The sequence below is a fragment of the Gorilla gorilla genome, chromosome 21, assembly GCF_029281585.2.
Source record: "Gorilla gorilla gorilla isolate KB3781 chromosome 21, NHGRI_mGorGor1-v2.1_pri, whole genome shotgun sequence".
Classification (NCBI taxonomy): Eukaryota; Metazoa; Chordata; class Mammalia; order Primates; family Hominidae; genus Gorilla; species Gorilla gorilla.
The window spans coordinates 32,397,117-32,406,189 of NC_073245.2; the positions used below are offsets into that span (position 1 = coordinate 32,397,117).

At 41.2% G+C, this 9,073-nt stretch overlaps 1 long non-coding RNA gene across 1 annotated transcript in view; it reads right to left on the bottom strand.

Annotated features, from left to right (window-relative positions):
• The window catches only part of LOC101141891 (uncharacterized), a 45,932-nt gene extending 37,580 nt beyond the window's left edge, over positions 1 to 8,352 (bottom strand). Inside the window, exon 1 of the long non-coding RNA XR_008674487.2 lies at positions 7,562 to 8,352. This is a non-coding gene — a long non-coding RNA (uncharacterized lncRNA). The remainder of the gene's footprint in view (positions 1 to 7,561) is intronic.
• Between the last annotated feature and the right edge of the window lie 721 nt (positions 8,353 to 9,073).

Sequence of the window (9,073 nt, forward strand, 5' to 3'; positions counted from 1 at the left end):
GGACTCTAAATAATTGGAATCACATCATATTGACTCTTCTGTGACTGGCTTCTTTTTCTCAACTTTTATCTTTGCAAGATTCAACCATATTTTTGTGCTTATAGCTCACTCTTTTTTCATTGCGGTATACTATCACTTTGTGCGACTATACTATTATTTATTCATTCTAAAGGTATTGTTTTTACGCTCTAAATTTCTCGGAGAGGAGTTTTTGCCACACCTCAATACATTCAGACTTTGAGTCATAATTGTAAATCCTCTTTTATTATTATTATTATCTTTGCTGTCTCCTACATCCAATTATTCTAATGAACTTCTAATGATTTCATGGCTTCATCTCCCTTCTCATCAGATTCATTTACAAACATCACCCAAGAGCACGGATCTGACCACATCCCTTTCCACTGAAACTTCTCCTGCTGCAGTCTCCTCACCCAGGCACTCCTCGTCCTCCCTGGCTTGGTCCTTTCCTGTATCTTGCCTAATCCGCTTTGAAAGCACAGGATCTACTTTTTCTTTCTGGGACTGCATCATTATTTCCCCAGCCCTAGGCATATGTTGAAGGGTTTCTTCAGTCTAGAAGTTTCTTTTCCCTCCATATACAAGTGTCAGAAACTGCTAACCCATCCTTGAAGACCCAGTTCATTTATCCAGTCCCAGCTCTGGTCTCCAGTTTGCCTGTTTCAAAGTCGGCTCTGTAGGGCTCTGCCCCTTCCGCTTCCCCGTGAGCTAGCAGGCGTCTGAGGGCCTCGGGTTTGCTCCCAGCCTCTCTCACCTTTGCCCCCAGATATCTGCTCCGTGAGAATAGCCTGGATGTTCTCTAACCCATCGTTTCTTCTTTTATTTTCACATTTCCTGATTACGTTCTGTCTCTTTTTCCAGGAAAAATGTCTGTGGGATGGCATGCCTTTCGAGGGCTGTGTGTCACGGAGAGATGAGTGAGGAGGAGAAACCTATTCTGATGCCCAGTTCGAGAGGATTCTCATCCAGACTTGTTCTCCTCTGAAAGCTCTCACTGACTGTACCTTCTTAGTGTTGTTCTCCAGGTAGAATGAGGAGAAGAGCGCTGTTCACATGAGTAGCTGAAATGCCTTTAAATCCCATCACAATCCTGCAAGCTTAATGTGCTCAGAGGTGGCCAAAGGGAAGAGGAGGAAGCACAGCCGCTGGAGAGGAGAGACAGCGCGAGGCAAGGCAGGCTGGCTTCGCATCTTCCTTCTATTCATGCACAGTTGTCATGGTCTGACAATTGCATCATCACATACACCGAAATGTCACAATGTCCTTATTTTCTAAAATTCTTAGTGCATAGTGTGACACGAAAAAATTCTTCTGATTATGAATTTATATGAAAAGCCTTCTAATGGTAGAACATTTAATTTACATCTAGTTATACATTCAGTGATTCACATTTTCTGAAATTAATATAATCAAGAAAAATCAGGACTGCCCTAAAAAATCTGCTCTTTGTCTCTGTTACTGATTGTAGAGCCGACCTCTCAGATCTGTTGATGAGATTTCTGCATGCTTTCTTTCTACATGACCCTGAAAAAATTTTTTAATGGGAACTCCTAAGGAGAAATCAGAGTTTCAGAAGACATCAGAGTTCAGAAGAAATTAGAGTGAATGTGCTTGAAATCTAGAAATTTGCTGAGAACAATTTCATGCAGAGGAGAGAAAGAAAAGACTGAATCCAGGCTAGAAAGTTAAAAACTGGCCAGTTATATCAATAATATGTCAGTTCTCAGCCCATCCCTTCTCTTGGCATGTGACCTCAAGATTGTCACCTTAAAAAAATAAGTTCTACGAAAGTAAAAGTACTCAAGAGTTGGCTGGGATTTCCGCTGCATTTTAAACAGCTCATTTGTATTCTCCTTGTACCCTAAAAGACCAGCTCGAAAGCAGTGAAGAGCATAAAGCAAGAGGCAGCTGGAAAAAAACAGGTCTTGAAATGATAAATGTAATGTTTCATGTCAGCAACTGGAATTTTTTTTGTAGTGTTACTGTCTTGGCCTGCTGACAGCATGATTTAATGGCCTGGTTGCTCCATGAGTTGACATGGCAACCATAGAAAATGCCATAAATATCTGAGTGTGGACGTGAATGGTATGTTTACATTGTGTGTGGTGCATTGTGTGACATGTGGTGGCTGTTGTCTCTTCCAGTTGGAAACGTCTGGAATTGACAGCCATGTTTTAGAGCCATTTGGGTCTAAAACAACTCTCATGACAGACACTTTACTGCAAGCCCAGAGCTGTGCATTTTTGTGTATATTTGAGAAATTAAACTCAGTGTTCAACGGGCCAGAGGGCCTTAACACAGTTTGCCATGTACCATAAGCCACTTTCTACCTCAGAGTCAAGACAATGTTGAATTTCTTCTGTATTCAACACGGTAGAGAACAATTATGTTCATTCAAAATTGAATTTAGTGAGCACTTCCCTAGATTTACTGAAACCCAAATTTTAGAATTGGAAATATTTTTGAAATAACTTCTAGTCCAATAATTTTATTCCTTAGGCAAAGTAACAAAAAAGAAAATGGTTTATTTGTTTCATGCTCCAAGACCTTGTAGGAAAGCAATGACATCCATAGTTCCCTGTGCTTAGATTTTTGCACATTCAAAGAAATGTGAAATCATGTTTTAAAAAGAAGAAAAAGGGAACTGAAAACTGATTATATTGTACTGACCATCAGTTCCCCTGAAGACCACCAGAAAAATCTACCTATCAAGCAAAACTATAACAACCACCATAGTAAGATAGAACACCACCTTGAAATGAAAATTAGGCTGGAAATGAAAATTAAGATACGGTATAAATAACACCCTAGGACCTAGGCTGAGTGATTTTTAAGATGTTCTTTTCATGTAGGCAACTGGTTTGAACTGCATGGAGTTTATGGTATTATAGCTTTCAATTAGCTGGGCACAGCAAGGCCAGGCTAAGAAGTCAGTCTTTCTGAGGAGATAGTTTGCCTTAATAAATGAATTGTTTAGCTCATTTATGGTCTTATTTTTCAGAAACCGGTATCCCTGGAACATGCAACTCAGCTACTTTTGCTTGATCTTGGTATTATTTAACATACGGACAGGAAAGAATGAGTAGTTTCAGTACTGTTTAACACAGGGTCAAGACATTATGTTGACCTCTTTTATCAGTAGCCTCAGGTAAGTAATTTACTCTCTCTGGCTCTTGTTAGCTCACTCATTTATTCACTTTCCCTTTCACTAATCATATTCACTATTGAGTACAGATGATTCTTAACTTACCATGGCTTGACTTAAAATTTTTTACCTAACAGTGAGAAAGCAATGCACATTCAGTAGAAACCCTAGTTCAGTGAATTCAGAACTGATCAGAAGATCAGTGAATTCTGATCTTTTCCCAGGTTAGTAATATACCATACAATACTCCCTCATGAAGCTGTGCAGTAGCGGTGAGCCATAGCTCCCAGTCAGCCATGATCACAAGGGTAAAAAATTGGGACTGTACAGTATACTGTGCTTCCAGGTGATTTTGCCCAACTGTGGGCTGATGTAAGCGTTATGAACAAATTTAAGGTAGGCTAGGCTAAGCTATGATGCTCACTAGATTAGGTATATTAAATGCATTTTCAACTTATAATGGGTTTATTGGAAAGTAACCCCATTATAAGTCTGGGAGTGTCTGTACTTGCTAAATGTGCCCACTTAGGATACAAAGATAAGACTTGATAGCTGTCCTCAAGAAACCTACAATATATACTCTTGGTCATTTAATGTGTTACCATTATGTTAGATTCTTAAGTTTCAAGGAGCCAAGATGTGTGTGGGTAACCACAGGAGATAACTTTTATTATAAGTGCTTTCCAGGATGTTAGAAAGCACAAAAAGTTATCTCAGCAGCCAAAAGCCAGGAATTATGGAGACCAGAAACATTTTTGACCACAATTCAGGGTATTATAGGAGCTCTGGTGATCCTAAAACCACTCTGGGGGGCCCATCTCCTCTCCAGAGAGAGGAGTTGATTAGCTGATTAATCACAATCCAGTGTGGTGTACCACAACCTACCCAGGTTTTCACACGAGGCCAACTCATCGAGCAGCTAACAGACAATGCTGTCCCTGGATCAGTGGCAGGATCCAGTTGTGTGTCATTGGATGTATTGCTCAGTCCTGCTACACTCAGCTATGGTTCATGAAACAGGTCCCATGGCAATGTATATGAGAAAGACCTGGGGCATCTTGCTCTGAAAGCCTCTTGGGAAAGATGGACCCCCAAAGACCCATGAATTGCCCAGGGTGAATATATGCTAGGCGATAGAATTATAAAATATTTTAACATTTCAATTACATGAAGTTTTTCTTTTTATAAATTGTCTCATTAAGCCTTACTTCCTTTACTGAAGCCCAGATCTTCACTAGAATCAAACACAACTCTCTGCACCAAAATTATTGTATTTCTTTTTTTAAAAAGTTTTTGTGGTATGAGATTTTACTGTATTCAAACAATTAGGGAGAATATCTAAGTGAACAAACAAGCAACCAGAGAACTGAAATGGAAAATTTTTAAAATCTTAGTCTTTCTTTTACTTTTCTGTTTTTTTTTCTTTAATCTTGGTTTTGCAGAAGAAGCAAAATATTGTCAGTGAAGAAGAGACAAATTTGTCACATCTTAATTTGATGGTAAAGAATTGCCTTTAATCATTGACCTTTCTTTCTTTGTCTTGGGATCAAATTGTAACTATGGAGCCTGTTTTAACACGAAGTCTGAGAGAAAAGGGTTTAACCTCGCTGAAGGTAACAAACGTTGTCCTTCCCACGCCCAGTAGGTATTGATGTGTTTGGTTTAGAGACCCATTCATCACAGCACTGTGAGCAGTCATCAGTCACACTAAGATGGGGACTTCGCCTCCCAAACTTCTAATTTGCCTTGTTCAAAACTATGAATTTGCATTGAAAAATTGAAAATTTCTCTGTTGTTTTTGGTATGTAACAAATGGAGACTGTAGCAGTCCGTTCTTTCACTGCTACAAAGAAATATCTGAGACTGGGTACTTTGTAAAGAAAAGAGGTTTAATTGGCTCACAGTTCCACAGGCTATACAGGAAGAATGATGCTGGCATTTGGGGAGGCCTCAGGAAACTTATAATCATGGCGGAAGGAAAAGGGGAAGCCAACACTTCACTTGGGTGGAGCAGGAGGAAGAGAGAGAGAGGGGAGGTGCTACACATTTTTAAACAACCAGATCAGCCAGGCACGGTGGCTCAGGCCTGTAATCCCAGAACTTTGGAAGGCTGAGGTAGGTGGATTACCTGAGGTCAGAGGTTCAAGACCAGCCTGGTCAACATGGTGAAACCCCGTCTCTAATGAAAATACAAAAAATTAGCCAGGCATGGTGGCAGACACCTGTAATTCCAGCTACTCAGGAGGCTGAGGCAGGAGAATTGCTTGAACCTGGGAGGCAGAGGTTGCAGTGGGCCAAGATCTCACCCATGCACTCCAGCCTGGGCAACAAGAGCAAAACTCCCTGTCAAACAAACAAACAAACAAACAAACCAAAAAAACCCCAGATCTCCTGAGAACTCATTATCGTGACTACAGCTCCAAGCGGGATGCTGTCATACCATGAGAAACTGCCCCCATGATCAAATCACCTCCTACCAGGCCCCCGCTCCAACACTGGGGATTACAATTAGACATGAGATTTGGGTGAGGACAAAGCTCTAAACCATCTGAGAGATCATGTTTAACTTTTTGGAGCTACAGTGCATGGAAGACTCTTCTGCAGTTTAAATTGTTTTGGTACTGTGGGATATCTCCATTGTGAGAGACCAAGTTTTCAGGTCACTCTGTGGCTGACTTCTGTGGCTTCTCAAGTGACATTGTTATTGAAAGAATAAAAGTAGATTCACAAATGAAGGGGTCACAAATATAGTACGCAAGTGGAAAAAAGAAATGCCGCTAGAAACAATGTCACCCCAGTAGCAATGAGTAAACCTAGCACCCAGATCTTCATTTCTATACCATTCTCCAATAAAAGGAACCAGGGCTTTTTGGAGACATGGCTGATTCTCAGGCTGCATCACAAAATATGCACAATGAACATGGTACATCTTGCAGTTCCAGGAAGCAAGGAAGTGATTGGGAAAAAAAAAAAAAAAAGGACACAATGATGGAGAAATGTCAGATGGACAAAGGAAGCAATGGAAAGAGCTCCCAATGGCCAAAGCTGGAATAATTAGACCAACAAAATAAATAAAACAATATGGGACTATAACCCAGAGTATAAAATAAATATTCATGATTCCATATTGATATAAAAATAATAAAATAAATGAATAAATGGGGTAGGAGACAAAGGTCTCTGCAGAAATTCCCAAATCATTTATGCACAAATTCTGCCCTCCAGGAGGTAAAGTATAACTCCCCGTTCCTGAAGACTAGACTGCATGTAGTAACTTTCTTCCAAAAAGCACAGTATGAAAAGAGGGGAAAAGGAAACTTACAGTGGAGAAGCTGGACAAACACCACCTCAGCCAGGTGATCAAGGTCAATGCCAACAGTCATGAGTCATGCTGATACAAGCTAAACATTCTCTAATCCAAATGCTCCAACATCTGAAATATTTTGAGTGCCAACATGGTGCCACAAGCAGAAAATTCTACACCTGACCTCATGTGACATATTGAAGTCAAAACACAGTCAAAACTTTGTTTCGTGCCCAAAATTATTTAAAAATTTTATAAAATTACCTTTAAACTATGGGTATATAGTGTATATGAAACATAAATACATTTCCTGTTGAGACGGGTCTCACTCCCAAGATTATGTATATGCAAATATTTCTATATCTGAACAAATTCAAAATTTGAAACACTTCTGGTCTTCAGCATTTCAGATAAGGGAGAATCAACCTGTAGAATGTGCCTTTGATATGATGTGTAAGAATGGCTCTTTACCTCTGTGGTCTTCCTTTCAAAAACCCATCAGCTCAGGATAATTATGAGTAAAACATTAGACAAATTCCAAGTGAGGGACATTCTACAAAATGCTCCATCAGCACTCCTCAGACTGTCAACGTCATCAGAAACAAAGTCAGAAACTGTCACAGCCACGAGGAACCTAGGGAGACTTGAGGACTAAACATGCGTGGTAGCCTGGATGGGATCCTGAGACAGGAAAATGACATTAGGTGAAAACTAAGAACATTGGAATGAAATATGAACTTTAGTTAGTAATAATGTATTAATCCTGGTTCATTAATTGTGATAAGTGTACCACATTACGATGTTAATGATAGGGGAAACTGGATGTGGGGGATATATGGGAACTCTCTGTACTACCTTTGAAATTTTTCTGAAATTTAAAACTATGTTAAAAGGAAACATTTTAAAAATATGTGCTAAGACAGACCCCCAAAATGCCACTTTTTAAAACAAATTTATATGATTCTTCTCACAGTTCTCCACCCCTTGATAACTGAAGTCAGCATAGTTCCCAGTGTCTTAAAACAACACTGGGGCCAGTCATTTTTTTGTTCCTTATTAAACAATGTTGGAACCAAGCAAAAATCACTTACCTGCTTGCTTCAGGAAGACTTGCTTACCAAAAATGAGGCAGTAAATCCACTAAAATAGCTAGCTTATAAAATCCAGTATCTTTCTTATCTAGATTTGTTTCAGGATCCTTGGCCTTGCGGGGCTTACCAATTGAGAATTCTTAGGGTAGAAACCCTGCCCAGTCCCAAGCTACTCCCCACCTTGCAGAAGCTACCTTAGAATTCCCCCAGTGCAGACCCTGACTTTGTCAACCTGAGGCACTATCAACACTCTACCAAGGTGGTTTTCTCTTATACTACAGTAAATCTAATAAACTTAGTTTTGTTCCATTAACATGTTTTTCTGGGGTCTTTTGGGAAGTTGACAGTCAATAGTAATAGGGGTTGAAACATGAGAACTTCATCTTCTCTTTTAAGAGTATCTTGGTATCTTCCAACTAGCACAATCTCATGTCAGCTTAAGAGCCAGTTGAAGAAAAGTTCAACTCCTATCAGGGTGGTGTGGTTTCTAATCCTTCTACTGCTGCCCATCATGGTGCTGTGAGTGACTTGGTGCAGGAGAGGAAGGGGCTTCCATACTCTGGGTTCCTACTCCTCTCTGCTGTGTGGTGGCTCCAGGCTTGCATCTGCTGACAAAGTCCCACACCTGTGTCTTTCATTAAGCCAGCTGAGTGGTTCTCCCTCTCTAGCCCAACGGAATGTCCTGAGTACCGGCTTTAACTGCCAATTTGGTCTGTGGCTCAGATATTAACCTTGGCTACAGGGTGTCTACCCTGACCACAGTTGATGTGGCCCACCAGGCCCAGCAGCTGGCACCCATAGCTGCCCGTCGTGTTTGCTGTGAGCAGGCAGGCCCTCCTGCAGGCCTTCCACTCCATCCAACAGCCAAAGTAGCTCTGGAGGCTGATGGAGGCCTTATTTCAGCCTAATCAGGCCATCACGCCATTATCAATCAACTGTAGCATCCCTTGTAAACTCAGGGCCACCCTCTGAGTGCTCTCCAATCAGCATTTCCAGTTTCTGGTTTTCTCAATACCTCCGCTTGCTCAAGATTTCCATCCTGATGAAGGAGGTCAAGTCACAGGTCCCTGAACCCCTGCTTCCACTTGCCTTACTCTTTTCCCTCCACAGGGGCCTTTCTCCAGAGACATGAGACAGTTTCCCTTTCATGCCCGCTCAGGATTTCCTCTGTCTCATGGTGTGCTCCTTCTGGGGTGAAAGTCATGGTATCTGTGGCAGACATGGAGATGCAACCTCAGATCTCCAAGAAAAGATCGGTTACCCAGCTTCGAGGAGGAACCTCCCCTAGGTCTGGCACTGCTTTTGAGCCATGGTACTCTTCTTGGGTGGCCCTCAAACAATGAGCAAAATACTGGTACAAGGCAGGGCCATCTCCTCCCAACAGGGAACCACTCTATGGGCGGTCTTTGTGGCAGAGCTCCTGGTTGGTCTCTGGGGGCTTTCTCGGAGCAATGCTGTGCTCTAAGAGTCCACCTTTTTAATCCTCCCTTCTCCCCATCTTGTCCTGCTAGT